General features: G+C 46.5%; 1 protein-coding gene across 1 annotated transcript in view; it reads right to left on the bottom strand.

Annotated features, from left to right (window-relative positions):
• Nucleotides 1–17585, bottom strand: part of TNR (tenascin R) — a 410417-nt gene that overhangs the window by 188914 nt on the left and 203918 nt on the right. Inside the window, exon 2 of the mRNA XM_040446717.1 lies at nucleotides 8849–8946. The gene's annotated coding sequence lies outside the window, so the exon portion shown is untranslated. The remainder of the gene's footprint in view (nucleotides 1–8848; nucleotides 8947–17585) is intronic.

Here is a 17585-nt window from a genome sequence, read left to right as displayed (position 1 = left end):
AAAAAAAAAAAAAAAAATCATTTCTCCTCCTCTTCTAAGAGTTTTCCTCCTCCAGTGGCCTTTAGGCAGAAAATCACCTAATAAAACAATAAGCATTCTGGCGCAGATAAACGGGTCTCTCTGGGGACACATGCTTTTCAAAAATTTTTTTTTTCAACGTTTATTTATTTTTGGGACAGAGAGAGACAGAGCATGAACGGGGGAGGGGCAGAGAGAGAGGGAGACACAGAATCGGAAACAGGCTCCAGGCTCTGAGCCATCAGCCCAGAGCCTGACGCGGGGCTCGAACTCACGGACCGCGAGATCGTGACCTGGCTGAAGTCGGACGCCCAACCGACTGCGCCACCCAGGCGCCCCAGGGACACATGCTTTTCAAAAGGGACCTCTGAGAGAGACAACACCTTAGCAAGAATGTATCTCAAATGGTAGAATTTTAGACAATGGCAGAGCCAGGCATTTTCTGTTTAATTCTATTTTCTTAAAATTTAAAACGGAGTGAGGGTGGAGTAGGAAAGTAATTTGGGGTGCAGGGAGATTTCTCTGCACCAATCAAAATATATTTTGTGGGCAAGACCCTGTTCTCTTCATAAAATCACTTGAAATGCATCTAATAAATTATCCTTAATTTACCAATCTCTCCATTTCTCAGAGGCCACCAGAACTTTGAGCTAATGAAGCCATCTCATCTGCTGTGGAGTTTCCACGTGTTCTTCACACTCAATTGTTAGTAATAAGAGAATTCAGTTGTCAGAGATCTGTCTGAAGTGCATGAGGCTGTCAGTGTAAACAACATTCCTCTCGAGCAAACATGAGGAAAAAGATGCTCCACTTAGTGATGGCAGAGACAACAAAAATTGGCTGGCACTAGCCCAAGCCCACTGAGGCTACTGGGACCACAGAAATATTCTCTGCCTCTAAATTGTTGGTCTTCGGCCAAGGCAATCCAAGGGTTGGCACAGGTGCCCGAAAGACGTGAGGCCACTCTACCTTGACCACCACCGGCACCTTTTTCCTCCGCTAGTTCTCTTTCTTTCCTCTCCTTTTGTTCTTATTGTTTTTCGTTAAGTCCGAGGTGTCATGTTCATTCTGCCTCCCTGGCTTCCTTCCGCCTCTCCTTTCTAGGCTCAGCTTGATGCCCACGACCTCTGCCGTGAGGTGTTCTCTGTCCATGTTCACCTCCCAGAACCCGTGATACTCGCTCCATCTCGGTTTTCAGTAACAGCACAGCCAAAGCTGGGGTGCAATATCTGTACGCCATTATATTGTCATGCACTGGTATGTAATTTGTTTTCTGGGTTTAGAATTGCCCTCCTGATGAAATCCTAAGCTCCTCGGGTGCAGGGACCATGATATGGACTCCTTTAGCGTGGCCCATGGCTCATTACTTTTGTCTTTGACACATAAAAATTACTCAGTAAAGACTCGCTAACTGGACCTTCTGTTCCCCTTTCTTATTTCCCCTGTATCTGCCTTGTCTTTCCTTTTGACCACTTCTCTTTCCTTCTCTTCCCCCGGCCGAAAGGGCCCTGGCCAGTGGCACTCACATCACTGCTTAAGCATGTTAGATGCATTCCAGGTGAGATTTCTGCCTTCCAGTTTCCTAGGAGCTAGGGATTGTGTTGTAGAGTGGCAGTGTAAGGCGGGGGTGGGCAGTGCGCCTGGGGGGCTCAGTCAGTTAAGCATCCGACTCTTGATTTCGGCTCAGGCCATGATCTCACAGTTTGTAAGTTCAAGGCCTGCATCGGGCTCTGCGCTGACAATGAGGAGCCTGCTTGGGATTCTCTCTCTCCCTCTTTCTCTGCCCACCCCCTCTCAAACTAGATAAAGAAATGTTAAAAAACAAAAACAAAAAGGAGTGGCAGTGTGGGTACCACCCTAGGTAAGGCTGACTCGTGGCGAGTCAGGATCCTTTGGTTTGGCATGCGAGAGGATGAGAGGGAGGCTAACCTCGGGGTTATAAAAAGATGTCACAATAAGGCCGTTCTGGGGCAGATCCGCATTCACGAAATTCTAAGTGCTGGCGGCATCTTTAAGACGCATTTGTCAACTCTACCCGCGGGTACCTCCACTTGGGAAAAAATCCGGACAATCTAAATTTGCTTTGGTCACATACCAAAGGGTAACTTTACATAAGCATTTTCACTGTAAATTTGGGTCCTGCTTATGATCAATTGTCATCAGTGTGTTGGAAAGCAATTTCAGTAAGTACTTAGCTTAATCAATTTGTATCTGCACATTGACCTTCGGGACTCTGCACACAGGTCCCATCATGCAGTGTGCTCCGCAATTCTCTGTCTCTTCAGACAGCATATTTCTCAATATTTATACATGGCTTTCATTTTCAATCAATGCAATCATCTGTTCCTTGCTTGCAACTGCTTCCCTTGCCTGGGGAGGTGAGAGCCAGTCAGAGCCTCTGTTACTTGTGTGTGTTACAGAACACTTGTTTACCACTTCCTTAAAATCTAGAGAACCAGGGAGATAGTGGGGCATTCTGGGATAATAAAAATAATGGAGGAAAAAAAAAATCTTATCAGCTTGTTTATACAATTATGTAAATGATAAGCACTTATACATGGTCGATTCCTCAATTATTCATGGTTTGAAGCTCTTGAAAATTCAGTTCAACTAAATAACCTTTTCTTCAGCTCTCATTATGAGCAAGGTACTGTAATTTGAAGAAGGAGAGACAAAAATACAATCTGATAAGGAAAATCAGGGACATACACAAATGACTGTAATACAAGTTCAGTAAGGACAATAAGGAAGGCATCACGGATGATCAAGGTGTAGAGCAGGGAGAGAACTGCTGTTTGGGTGAACCCAAAACGAGATACATGGGGGGTGGGGAGGATTGTGTTAACATTCCCTGCCCTTCATCCCCAGGCCACTCTTAGTTCAGGCCTCTATCCCCTCTTAAATTTTTTTTTTAACGTTTTATTTATTATTATTGAGAGACAGAGTGTGAGCAGGGGAGGGGCAGAGAAAGAGGGAGACACAGAATCCGAAACAGGCTCCGGGCTCCGAGCTGTCAGCACAGAGCCCGACGCGGGGCTCAAACTCTCAAACCGCGAGATCGTGACCTGAGCCGAAGTCAGATGCTTAACCGACTGAGACACCCAGGTGCCCAGGCCTCTATCGCCTCTTATCTGGACGATTAGAGCAGCTTCTTATCCGAGCTCCCCCTCTAATTGATGTTTCCCAGGGGTCTTTCTAAAAGGCAATCGGATTGGGACGCCTAGGTGGCTCAGTTGGTTAAGCGTCCGCTTCTTGGTTTCAGCTCAGGTCATGGTCTCCCACTTTGAGCTCTATGCTGACAGGGCAGACAGAGCCTGCTTGGGATTCTCTCTCTCTCCTTCTCTCTGCCCCTCCCCTACTCGCACTGTCTCTGTCTCTGTCTCTCTTTAAATATGAGGAGGGCAGCTGTTGGGATGAGCACTGGGTGTTGTAGGTAAGTGATGAACTACAGGAATCGACCCCAAAACCAAGAGCCAAGGGCACACTGCACACACTGGATGTTAGCCATTTTGACAATAAACTATGTTAAAAAATAAAAAAAATAATAAAAAAAAATCACTTAAAAAAGAAGTAAAAGGCAATCTGATTATGTCACTCTCCGGCTTGGACCTCTCCACTGTTTGCAAGAAAGAGTTGAAGTTTTTTGGAATCTCACACTTGAGGAGTCTGTTGTCCTCTGCTGCCTCAACGCCCCTTGTCTTGTTGGGTAGATGGTGCCATCTCCATATTGTGTTGCCTCAGTCCCCTCAGTGCCCTGGGCCACTGCCGTCCCTTCTACCTGAACTGCCCCTCCTCCTTCCTATTCTCCCTTCCTGGGTTCTCCATGTGCCTGCAGAACTTCTATGACACTTTCCTTGCTGCCCCCTGGCCCCAAGATAGGGCTGATGATTCCCATTCTCCTCCTCTGTAGTGTGTGAGCCCGTCAGCTCACTTCCCACGTGCTCGGCCGCCTTACAAGGGAATCCTCCCAGGGGCCAGGATCCAGCCAGGCATGGCACATAGTGCGCACTCCATGCGGGTGCGAGGAATCAAGTTGAACTTGTTGCTTGGGTAGGTGAAAAGCGAATCTAGACTATTCTTCACAGAATTTAGGAGAAGAGGAGAGAGTCACAAAATCAAGGGAAAGCTGTTTCTGTTTGCTCATTTTAATGGAGACCAAGATATGTTTATAAGCAACAGAGGAAGAACTTACAGAAAGTGAGAGGTGATGTGAGTGAGGAGAGGCACAACGCCTGGGTGACGGTCCTGGAGGAGGTGAAAGGGAAGGTACTGAGAACTCAGGGGAGGAGTCATCCTCGGAAGGAGGAGGGACACTTTCTCTCCAGAGAGACAGGAGAGAGCAAGTTGGGGAGGATGCTTGTGTAGAGGCTTTCCAAGAAGAGGAACAAGCTGAGGATACCCTGTATGGCCCCAGGCTTAGCGAAAGGACAGATGAACTTGCATGTAGACTCAGGTGACACACCCAATGTGGGCACATCTTTCCCACGTAAACTGCAAGACGTGGAGAGAAAACACAGCCTCCATGCCGAACTATCTGTTATGTTCACCTTTGGTGGGTTCCCACTCCACAGCCCCACTGTGTTTTTCGCTTTTTCTAAAAAGTGCAGTAGATGGGGCGCCTGGGTAGCTCAGTCAGTTAAGCATCTGACTTAGGCTCAGGTCATGGTCTCACAGTTCTTGGGTTCGAGCCCCGCATCGGGCTCTGTGCCGACAGTTCAGAGCCTGGAGCCTGCTATGGATTCTGTGTCTCCCTCTCTCTCTCTCTGCCCCTCCCCTGTTCGTGCCTTCTCTCTCTCTCTCTCTCTCTCTCTCTCTCTCTCTCTCTCTCTCTCAGAGATAAATAAACATTAAAAAAAATTTTAAACATGCAGCAGAGTATTAAATCAGGAGGCAGTCATATTTGTATGGCTCCATAAGGGTGTTTCCCCTTCCCAGCACTGAACCCACCTGGAAGAGTCACCGAGGGAGCTGAACGTATTAACCCAGATGACACATCCTTACTCCTGACCATTTCCTTCTTAGCACCGTGCCTAAATAGTAGCTGTTCAATAAAGGCGTGCTGCCCGGAACTGAAAGTTATCAGAGGGTCCGGGATCACAGAGAGAAGTTTCCCCACAGCGCATCACACACAGATTATAACTTTGTCCTGTGCCCTTGTCCCCACCTTACTTTTCCTTAATAATTAATGCCTGATCACGGAGACACAGCTACACACAGAGCCCTAGACCTTTAGGGATAAAAGGGACCTTAGAGACCCACAAAAACCCGGTGTCAGGCTGCAGAGAAGCATGGGAGGCACAGAGCTTCAAAGCCTGTCTGCGGTCCGGAGCAACCATGAAGCTGGGAGCTCAGCTCCCCAAATATCACATTTATCTCAATTTGGCAAGAGGCTGAAAGCCTATCTGGGGCCATTTAAATTCTAATGTTATTAAAGGCTCATGTAATCAGCTTTTAAAATAAGCTGCTTTCAAATGCATGGGGAATGAAGGTGGGATAGAAGCAGGCCAAGGAAGGCAGTTCGGACCAGCCTGGCAAGCACTCCTCCGAGTGAACTGCCAAAGAGCCACCGGGTGACCTGCGGGCGGGACTGCTGCAATTCTAACTCCAGCCCACGCTGGGGAAGAGCTATTTGAAAGTCTGTGGGGGAGAGGGCCAATCTGGACAATCCGAGCACCCCTGTGAGGTCAAGTGCACACAGGTGACAAGGCCTGGCAGGGTTAAGATGGACTGGCCTCGGAGCTCAGAGGTGGCTTTGAGATTCAATCAACAGAGCAGCTGGTGCTTCTGAGAACTACCTCTGCATACTGCATCCTGCAGACTTCTGAGAGTTTGCACCCTCAGGAGGGCCAGCAGCATCCCACACCCCTGCCTTGACAGTGTTTTGCTGGCTTCAGGGTAGGCCCCTCACCTCCAGCCGTGGTTTGACCATCCCTCAGCCCCATCCTGAAACGGAGCTTAACCCTGATGTGCTGACAGCCCTGATGTGGTTTGGAATTATCGTTCTGATTCTGACACCAATTCCAGCGTGTGGGTTTTTTCCCCCACACCAAGCTTTTCTCTGATGCCAGCCGCGTGTGCTACAATTCAATGCAATTCTGACACCGCCTACCTGGAGACGGTGTCAGATTCCACAGGCCAAGGGCTCAGTCCCACCAGACTGCCCCCACGTCGCATGCCCATCAGAAGTCCCCTTTACCTGTGCTTCCAACTGGCTATAAATCAGAGGTTCCCATGACCCCGTCCTTGGGTTCAATTAATTTGCTAGAGCGGCTCGCAGAACTCAGGAAAACAGTTTACTCACCGGATTGCCAGTTTATCACCAAGGATTTTAAAGGACACAAATCAACGGCCAGATGAAGAGATACATCGGGCAAGGCCCTGAACAAAGGGGCTTCTGTGTCTATGTCTCTATGGGGCCCAGCACGGTGGCACATGGAGGTGTCCTGGTTCCCAAACCAGGAAGCTCTCTGAAGCCAGTCCCTTTGGGTTTCATGGAGACTTCATTATACAGGTGTGATGTGTTAAATCATTAGCCATTGGTGATTGAACTCAGTCTCCCAACTCTCTCCCCTCCCCAGAGGGTAAGGGGGTGGGACTAAAATTTCCAACACTCCAATGTCAAGGTTGGTTTCCAGCCCCCATCCTTAGGTGCTTTTCCAAAGTCTCCATATTAGCATAAACTCAGGTGTGGTTGAAAGGGGTTCGTTATGAATATCAAGACACCTATGTGGCTCTTATCATTTAGGACTTTTCAAGCGTTTGGGAAGTTCTGTGTCAGAAACTGGATGAAGACCAAATATATATTTCTTATTATAAATCACAGTATCACAAGGGTCATCCTCGGGGGCTGTTTAATCATCAGGCTCATCCTTGCTTTCCATGAACGTTCTCTGATTCAGCCTGCGGATTGATTTGCATGAGGTCAGACCGCAGCAGGGTCCTTGTTGCTGGAGTAAAGCTAGGTCCAGACGGGATGTGATGCTTGTCCTCATGGGTCACCCCTCTCCCACTGTCTGTCCGCACACTGACTTCTCAGTGCCCTCACAGAGTCCCATCCGACTGGCGGGGTCCTGGGCTCCCTCTTTCGTCCCTCCACCCCCTCCATCAGAAGCCTCAGGTATTAGGGCTGATGAAAATAGCTGGGTGCTCTTGTCAGGCTAATAATTTGTCTTACATCGAAACCAACATTCTTTAAACATTTATTCAACGTCGACTTAGCAGAGGATGACAGCACCCTGGATCTCATACCCCCCCGAACCCACGTTATTCAGAAGTCAGTTTAGAAACCAATGAGTTTTACTTGAATGGGTTTCTTTGGCGGAGGTGGGAGGGTGGGGAGAAATATTAATCTTATAACGTAAGTGCCTTGTCACTATTCTTTCAGCTACACAATATCTTCTCTCAGTAGAGTTCTAGTAAGTTCAAATGTCTTCATCTTAATACATTTCCTATGACTTTCTCGCAACAGCTACCCTTAGTTGCCGCCCAGATGGTCCACCCTGTTTCGGCTCTGCTTGGTTGCAGAGAGCTTGATCTCAACCGGCTGTTACCTTCAAAACACCAAATTAACCAATTTTCTCTAAAGTGTGACTGGCTAGGGGTGCCTGGGTGGCTCAGTCGGTTGAGAGTCCAACTTCGGTTCAGGTCATGATCTCACCATTCACAGTTCGAGCTGTGCGTCGGGCTCTGTGCTGACAGCTGAGAACCTGGAACCCGCTTCGGATTCTGTGTCTCCCTCTCTCTCCGCCCTTCCCCTGCTCATACTTTGTGTTTCTCTCTCTCCCTCAAAAATAAATATAAAAACATTTAAAAACTTTTTAAAAAATAAAGTGTGAATGGCTGATAGCCAGCTTCGTGTGCTAACGTCTCATAAGTTTCTGCGTTCAAAGGTATGTTAAACAGCCTGGGGTACTTTGTAGCCAATGTCCCCAAGTGAGGCAGGGTGCCGCTGGGGCTGGTCTGGATTGATTCAAACTTGGGGCTTCAGAATGCCATGACAGATAATGGTACCTTATGGATCTGAGTTTGGAAATTAATTTTTCCAGAACAAATTTTAGCAACCATATAAACACATAGAGAGAAGGCTGGTGGGTATATTATCATTGTTTCCTACAATAAAAATAAGGGCCATACCTAGTTGAGAAGTTCCCAGTTCGGCATGTCAAGTTTGAGAGCCAGCAAAAGTTATTAAGGGAGCAAAATATTCACTGTGCCTGTCAACTCTGAATCCCAAGAGCCTTCGCCCATGGACCATTTTTTAGAAGGTTATTATTTCAACCTGAAAATTCTTTAGACATATATATGTGGTGTGAAAAAGGAATTAGGAAAGCTTTTAAATTAAAAGAAATAAAACGACAGGTTTTTCCTCTAGCCATATAAATGGTTATGGATAGAGATAAAGAGATGGATATTTTTTCATAATACTTTATTAGAGGTTTTGGAACTCCAGAAATTTTAGTCGGGCTGGTGAATAATTTAGCACCGATTCCTGCAGGCCCAGTGCAGGCACGGCTGGGCTGGGAATCAAGCCTAGTCTTGGAGGGACTGAGAGCAGTAATACACTTTTATTACCAACCACATCATGAAATGCATTTCAGAAATATTTTATGAAAAGCCAAAACCTTGGTGCCCGGTTTCCCCAGTTTTTTTCTGAGACGGCAGGAAGCCCAGGGGAGCTAATGCTCTTGAGCACCTCATTTCAGGGAGGCTGTCCCCTAGGCCGTTGTTGCAGTGACAAAGAGTCTCAGTCCCTGGGAATATGCAGTCACAAGTGAAAGCCTGGAACTGGCCATTGCAGTGATGGATGGGAAAAGTTTCACAGAAATGGTACCTTTAGCGACGGTGTCTTCGCTGTTTTCTCTTCCCCACACGCTCTTCAGTCCCAACTCCAAGAGACCTGGCCTCTGTGCACGTGCAGCAAACGTCCACCTGAAACAGGAATAGGGAGGGAAGAAGTGCGTTGATGGTTTCAAAATAAGGAGTCTCAGTTTCCCTTTCCATCCCAGCCGCCATATCTCTTTTTCAATAAACTTGGAGGTACACCGGGGGGATGTCTAAAGCAAAGAAAACAAGTTCTTTTGTTTCCTCTCCGGAGAGTTGTGTTTATTTTATTAATTTTCTTTCGTTCATTCTCATAGCTTTACAATGAAGCGGTAAATATTTAAGAAACCGTTCTACAGAATGATTATAAATCCAGAAATGTGTTTTAGGTGACAAATCTATTCTGAGGTCTTTGCAGGTGGCCACAGTAACATAGAGAGGTGATCTGATTATGACAGACGCTTGGCAATTCCTCCAGGAAGCCGCCCGTTGCCTCCTAAACCGGAGCCCCTCTTCTGTCCTTAATGTGAGCAGCACTCAGGCATTCCCATATCCAAAAAGTCACCACTTGTCGTCAGCCTCTTCATCTGCGCTATTCTCACTCTGGACTCTCTGTCCCTCTCACTGCTTTGGTTCTTGTCCCAAGCACAGTGCAGCACAGAGAAGTTCACCAAATACTCATGGAGGAAATGAATGCGTAACAAAGGATAATCCTCGCAGGTTAGAACCCTCCCCCCACAGAAGCGGTGGCACCTACTGCAAGTGGGGAGCTTCCGTGTCAGTAATTTGTCAACCTGTGTAAGCCTGGCTCCCATGCAGGACTTGGGCCAGTTCTCCCCTGTACACAATTCCCAGGGACCATCGCCACCCGTCCATTACCGGACGATTATGCCTTTGTGGGCTTGCTTCCCACAAATCCTCTGGGCTTTCTCCAAAGGGGACACGGAGCCTTAGGGATCTCAACTGTATTTGCAAAAAAAATCAATTAGCACTGGAGGGAGGGAGGAGCAGGCCATTGGCTAGGGTGTAGGCTTGCTCGACTAAGTTCTTCCTGAATAAATTAGCCTTCCCTGGAAGACCCCATGGAACCTTAGAACTAGAGGAAGTGGAAAGATCATTTAGTTCTGGAAGGGCAAATAGATTTCATCTCTGGGGAATCCTTCCCCCAGTGTATCAGCAGTGGCTGCTTGGAGTGTGGGGTTGGGAAAGATTCTGAGGCTGCATCATTGGGAAGGAGAGTGTTCATCAGCAGTCCTGCCAGTGTCCAGTGTGGGTAAGTGTTGGAAGTGACGTATAAATGCCAGGTGTCCCCCCTCCGGTTCTAACCCGACAGCTCACCAAATGGAATAATTACGCTTCCTTTGGTCACTGTAATTTGGACAGTGGCTACCCAAATTTGCAGCCCATTTTTTTTCTGGCAGATAACTCTGATATTTGAAAATTTCTTCTTCCATGGAATCGAAACTCCCTCTTCTTTTTGCTTTTACCTATTGGCCCTTTTATTCCTCACCCTGCAGGGTGGTGACTTCACCTGTAGAAAGCTGGCCCAATCTCTTTTGAACCAACTAAGTCAAAAGTCATCAAACATGTTAGCAAAATCCCCTTCAGGTTCCTTGATTGAAAATCAGTTCCTTCGATGTGCTATTTTATTACCTATTTCTCCAATGAGGTATGAGCAGAGTCATTCACTCATTTAAGTAACATATATTTGTTGACTACATTTTACGTTTCTTTGTTTCATATTCTCAAAATTAGAAAAGGGATATGTGTTCATTGTATCAGGTAAATCAATGCAAAGATTTATACAGAAAAAGCTAATCACCGCCCCCCCCCCCCCCACCTCAGCCCCTTGATGTAACATTCTGATAGACCAGTTATGTATCTTTCCACACCATCACAAGTCCCGTTCTAGGGAAACAGACGCAGTAGGTTATGTGCACTGAAGGTTCACTGGGGCATACTCTCATCAGGGAGGACAGGGAGCAGGATTGGCCAGAGGGAGTTCTGGAACCACCCTGCATTGGGAAGGGACAGGCCTTTGGACCCCACCTGTCCTTGGCTGCCCCCGAGGAGACACTGGGCAAAGCAGCTTCCTCTGGCTGAAGGTGACTCCTGGGCGGGACCCCAGCTGTGAGCTGTGAGCTACCAACACTCCCAGCACCTGGGTGGGGGGGTGAGTGCTGCTGTGGGGAAGTGCCTCACAGCACCCCTCACCCACACCCTCCTTCATGCTCATTTAAACCCAATCAGGCATATAGACACAGATATATGATGTTTTTGTTTATAGTTTTTAGCCAAAATTCTCTGCAACTTGTTTTGACTTAACATATGAGCATCATCATTTTTTCCCTAATTTACTCACACATACATACACATACTTTCACAAAAAAGATCGTATTACACATCAAGGCTTTTTAGTGCCATGTCCTTATTTTTTTTCTATTTCTTGCCTCTCTCCACCTCCTCTCCCTCCTGCACCATCCGTATTATCCTCAGCTCCCAGGTTGAATGCAGACTTCGGTCCTTTCCTCCATGCTCATATAACCACATACATTCGTATGTGACTACGGATAGATGCTCTGATTCGGTGTTTTGGTCATGGGCAACAACCATTCGCTAAGAGCCTTCTGAGTAACCAGGTCTGTGCCAGGCACTGGGATACAAGAAGAGGACACAGCCTCTGCCCTGATGGAGTCCTGCCCTGGGGGAGAGAGACCCCAGGCTGGCAGTTACAGGAGGAGAAGTCCACTCATGGTGGCAGGCACCAAACACACAGAGTTACTGGGGAGATTAGAACTAGCCTACAGACCCCTGTGTTCTAGTCCTGTGCTCCTTCCATTTAACCAGCTTGTATATATGTCGATATTTTTTTTTAACTACTTTTATTTTTTCCTAAATAAGCTTCAAACTATGGGCTGAGCAATGACCACAGTGAATTCAAGCAAGTGTGCACTGGTCTTTTTGAAGCCACGACCATACTCGCTATGTCAGAGAAGCTCATATTGAACCTGATATACCAGCCCTTGTGATATAATGTGCACTACCTCACTAATAGACCCATTTGACTTAACAAGCCATCTAGCCCTAAAGAGATCACACAAATGCGCCATCTCAGAGTAGGTTCTCATATAACCGGTGACGAGGCGAACGATTCCTATAACAGAAAGTGACGTCAGTGGGTCACAACATGAGCAAGTATTCCGTGGTAACAAGTTCCGAGGCAAAGCTGTTGGATAAATACCGAGTGCAGGGCTCTTGCTCCCATATCCTTTCAGCTGGCACACTGCAGGGGGGACCGAGGGAGAGAGGAAATGGAACCACAGGAGACGCACACAAAGCTAAGGAGCATGGTGACCTGACTCCCCAGCAACTTCAGAAAATTGCTGTGTTCTTTCTGTTCATTCTCTCAACCCACTCATCTACCTGCACTCCTGCTCTTTATGGCCAACATTCCCTTGATAGCTATTTTCTGGGATCAGCTTGTAACAGCTCATCTTTGGAGGAAAAAAAAAAAAGCTTTCCTATGAAATATGTCCAGAAAAATGTGCACTTTATTTTCTCTCCACATCAAATGCTGACCCCTCTTCTACTGAATGTGAGTCCAGAAATCCGAGGGGCTTTGTTGGTTGGGCCCTCTGTCCCTGCTTGCCTGGGCAGGATCTGAGGAATTGGGTGGTCTGAGGAGTGCAACCTTAGATGTCTGTTGATCGCAAACACAGATTTTCTCCAAAGCCCTGTGTCGATTTCCCCTCTGGCTTAGGCAGATCATGGGCAGAAGAAGAACACTGCCAGGCCGGGTGGGACGTAGCAATCAAAACCTGAGGAGCTTTCGGACTCCAGAGAAATAGTTCACTTTGACATTCAGTGTAAACCTTCATACTTGGGTGGTTTGGGTTTGTTGATTGCAAATTGCCGAAGATGTCCCAGAGATAGCCACGTGATTGCAAGGGTGCTCATCAGTTCTAGACAAGACTACCCAATGTGCTAAATTCTTGTCAATTCACATTTTTCCTCTTATAACTGTTGGTTGCTAAAAATGGATCAGATTTTCAGTACAATAGCCAACAAATTGTACTTAGTCATCTTGATGAGAAAATGGAAAATTGAGGCAACTCTTGGTGATCTGACCCATAGTCAGCTCCTAAACTCACAAGGGACCTTAAATGACTATTATTTGGGGCTCTTATCTTCAGGCATATACATTGAAGTTTTCTTAGAAGGATTTCTAATCCTACCCATTGGTATTGGCAAGACATTGGAATTCACCAGGATATGAAGAGTTCATGAATTCATTATCTATTGCTGTATAATGATTACCCCCCAAATTCACTGGATTAAAACAATAAGCATTTTTATCTCATGGTTCTGTGGGTCAGAAGTGGTTTATCTGTGGTTCAGGTTCAAAGTCTCATGAAGTTTCAGGTAAGATGTCAGTGAAGGCTGTAATCCTTCGGCAGGCTGAAGACCTGCTAAGTTGGGAGACTCTGGTTCCATGAGGGCTCACTTGGATGGTACTGGTTGTTGCAGGAGGCGTCCCCATGTGGCCCTCTGCTGGGCTGCTTGAGTATCCTCACAGCATGGTTGGCTTTCCCCTGAGTGACCCAAGGGAGAGCCAGGGGAAAGCAACCACATCTTTTATGACCCACCTTATCCTTTCTACAATATCCTATTGGTTACATGGTTAGTTCTATTTAATGTGGGAGGAGACAATACAAGGGTATGAATACTAAAAAGCAAGGGTTAATTGGAGGTCATCTTGAAGGCTAGCTACCACGATGCTTTTCTGCTTTTATCAGTAATGGTAAAGAACTGGTAAAAAAAAAAAAAAAAAAATCTCTGTTTCTTGTACCTCCATGGAACAATAAATGGAAGAGTGTGGAATTTGACTCAAATTCCATCTCTTACCAATTACATATTTTTGGAAAAGATATTTACTGAATCCTGCCAAGAGTACCTTTTCTAATCTGTAAAATGGGGATCATAATACCTCTTTATAGGGTTGCTGTGAGGATTAACTCAGATAATATAAGTGAAAAGCTCACCTAGCTCAGTGTATAACAGAAGGTAGGAATGCAAACCTTGTTTGCTTCTCTCTCTTTCTCCCTCATTCTTGCCTCTCAGGATCATGGTGCATCATCAGAATGGTAAATGATGGCAATTCAGAGTTGACCTTCCTCCCTGCCTCACCCCCTTCCGTCTGTGTTTTCCCAAACCCAAGCCTTGGTGGTTTAGGTTTGTTTTCCCCAAGGAAGATTTGCTGAGGCTTAATAAAGTCAGGATGTGTGAGAGACACCGCCTCTTTCATATCTTAATTAGCAATTAATTAAGTGAAGGTGCGGGTGTCTGGAATATCTGACAGACAGGCTCAATAATTATCTTTTATCATTATTACTAATGGAAAATATGGTCAGGGTGGTTCACGTTTCCCCAGAATTTCAGCTTTAATTGAACGACCCAGTGGGGAGAATCAAAATGAGCAGTCTGCCCTTTCCACATTGTTTTATTAAAAACATTTTGAAATTTGGAGCTGCCTTGCACTCAGGAGTTTGGCTGGCCTGTTATCCTAGGCTGCGATCTTTAGCTAGGCTCAGAGGAAGCAGGGCCTGCCACCTGGGGGTTGCAAGGTCCCTCTAAGAAAGCTCACAGTCACATTTTGATGACTATGCCTGCAGTATTTCATTAAAACCCCCCCCCCCTCCCCAGGCAAGGTCTCTGTTTGGAGGTCAGAAAAAGATATTGCTATAAGGTCTGAGCTGGAGAAGGGAAGGGAGGCACTTTCCCAATGTGGTATAGTGATGTTGGCCCCATCTTCATGGAAGTTCTTTGTAGGAGGTGTGGTGAGGCCCCAAGCTGGTGGTTACTGGCTTCACAACCTCACGTTCATACGGGAAGCGTGGCAAGTCAAGAGCCCAGAACTTGGCCACTGCTTGGAAGACTCGGGGAAAGTAAGCTGGGGCTTGGCTTCTGCTCTATTCTGAACTCGCCCACAGGGGATCCTCTGTGGGTGCTGTTTAAGAGGGACCAGACAAGCCATTCCAAGGCTTTAGTCTTCCGGAGGTAACCAGGGACAGCCTAATATGTATCAGACTACCTTTCACCTCAGAGACAGCTGCACAGTATTGCCACAGGGGATCACTCGGGGCAGCACAACGGTCCCTCTCTGCCCACATGTGCCTGGATGTCTGTATAGATCGCGCAACACCTCCTAGGTACCCGCTACCTCATTATCGTTATTCTGCAGTGGATTCTTTGGATGAGACCTCCCGCTCTGCCAACACGTATCAAGGATCTGATCTAAGCACCTGACAGGTTTGGAGCACAGTCAGTATCTCCCACCAAGTGGGTAATTTCAGATATTAACAATGCACAGTTCCAACTTAAGATAATTCATCCTGACGAACAGGAGGGGGATAGCTCCTATTGGTGGGGCTGGAAGACTCCAGCGTGTCCTCTGGATTGCTGGATCTCCCTCGCTCTGTTGCCTGGCGCTTTGCCCTGCCTGTGGGTGGCTGTGCTGTAAAGAGCAAGGTTCCTTTTCTACGATTAGGCTTCATGTAGTTTCCAGTCTACATTCACGGTGCTTTGAGTTGCTTTTTCACTGAGCATCCGTCGTTCTTTGACATCCTTCTGAGCGACACTGCAATCTAATAACCCTAAGTGGAGTAGATTTGGTGCATGAAAAAAGGATTAGCAATGAGCTCCGTGTCTTAAAAATCAAACTGTTAGCCGTGGTTCTCTCTGAGTCATGTGCTTGTTTTTCTTTTTTTAATTTTCTTTGTCTTTTCCCACTTAATCTAAATTTCTTAACATTTCTATCATGCTTGTATTTCGCTTTAACAATGTGAAAATGAGTGTGATTTTTAAAACTTTAGAAAGTACGGTTATAACTTATTGTACCAAGTCTTACACCAATGGTTCTTAGCATGCGGTCCACAGAGAGTTCATGAATGCCTATGGAAAAAAAGTTATATCTGCCTTTTCACCGACCTCTAACAAAAATTTAGAAGTCCCTCTAGTTTTAAATGTGGCCAACAAGTCATAATAGTCTGAGCAGTAGCTGTAATTCTGTCACCAATAGAAATCACAGATATTTTTATATCTCATTACAGTTGCTGCAGATATGTTGAAATATTGTTTAAGCTTATTACTATTTCAAAATTACAGTACTTATTAGGGCTGCCAGCAAATCTTGTTATTTACTGTGTTAATAAAGAAGCATATATATTACCATACAGCAAAATTTGGTTTTTTAGTATTTTGATAACTGCATTTCGATAAAAATGCGGTTTCCTCTGTAATCTTACAGATTTTGTTTTCTACACTTATACCATTATTCTGAGAAGGGGTTCACATGCATCACCAGGCCAAAAAGGGCCATGACATGAAAAGGGTTAACTGGCCCTGGCTGAAGAGGAATGCAGATGGCCTCCTTTGTCCTTCTCTTAGCTCCACAGATGGGTCAATACTGCGTATGCTACTCCATGGGCTTGCGTGTGGCCAAGCCCGATGGGAGTTTGTGGCCTGGAAGTTTGACGGGGTGTGTTTGACCTTTCCAACTACAAGGCAAATACCTCAAGGATGGGCATCTGGGCCAGTTTTCTTTATCTATCCCTCCAAAGCCCCCAAGGCAGTAGAATTAAAGGATTACATTTCAAGCACTAAGTTGACTAGCAAATATTATAGAACTTCAGCCATGGAAGGCGTCCCCACACCCCACCGGTCCCCAGCTTATGTTCTGGCCTTCCCTTGGGAGTCATCATGTCTTTTTGGCCAACCGGGCTGTTTTTATTCTGAATGTCTCCCTCCCAGCATCCTCTCTGCCATCTTCCTGTCCCATCTGCCATTCTTATCTCTTTGCCCACAGCCTCCCTCCGTCTAAAGAGAGTGGGAGGTTCTGGTGGTCAAAGCCTGACACAGACAAATGCTTCATAACCAGGAGGCCTCGGGTGCATGGTTGTTAAGTGATCACCAAACTCCGAACACCACACTGAAGGGCACCCCTTGGAGAGCACTAAACTGGGGTCTAATTGCATTTAGTAGACATCAATCACCAGGGTAATTTCCTGCCTAAGGATGTGTGCTCTCCTTAGTGAAAGAAGCTGAAAATGAGTCCAAAAAGGGAAAGAGAAAGCTATGGATCTAAGGTGAGCCCTGGCCCTTTCTTCATCTGATATAGAGCTCTGCCTTGCCCGAGTATGGACAGAGGGCAGTATTTCTTCTCTCCTTTAAATGACTCCTGGGGCAGGTAATTGGCTAACCCAGTACTTGGCTGGCAAAAGTGTGACCCTCAGGGCCAGAGGCTGAGTATATTTTCTCTGATGGCAGCTCTCTGGTCTTCCTCAAAGATAGCCAATTTCCCCTCAAAGCACCTGACCCAAGAGGCACAACTTTACAACTGGCCCAGCATTTCCTGTCTTCTTGGGACAAGTTCAGTTTTAACTTGTTACATATCATTGGATCCACAATTTAGGGTGGATCAATTGCTAGAGTGACACAAGGTCAACTTCCCAAGCACTTGAGAAAGGTCTCTCCTCTGGTTTCCGTTGGGGTGTGAGCCAATGTTCTGCTGCTTCCCCATCAGTCAACGTGAGCTTGGAGGACACAAGACTAGAACACTAGGCCGAAGACACAGCACCTGCGTCCTCCTCTCTTGTCAGGGTCAGTTCAGGCACTTCTCAGACCAGGGCCCTCTCCTGGGGCCTGCTTCTGGAAGAGCAGGTGGGGAGTCCCCTGGTCAAACAGGAAAT

This window comes from Herpailurus yagouaroundi, unplaced genomic scaffold, assembly GCF_014898765.1.
Source record: "Herpailurus yagouaroundi ecotype Mexico unplaced genomic scaffold, PumYag 195, whole genome shotgun sequence".
In the NCBI taxonomy this organism is placed as follows: Eukaryota; Metazoa; Chordata; class Mammalia; order Carnivora; family Felidae; genus Herpailurus; species Herpailurus yagouaroundi.
The sequence above is the reverse complement of the archived record's forward strand: the minus strand, read 5'-3'. Positions and strand labels throughout refer to the sequence as shown.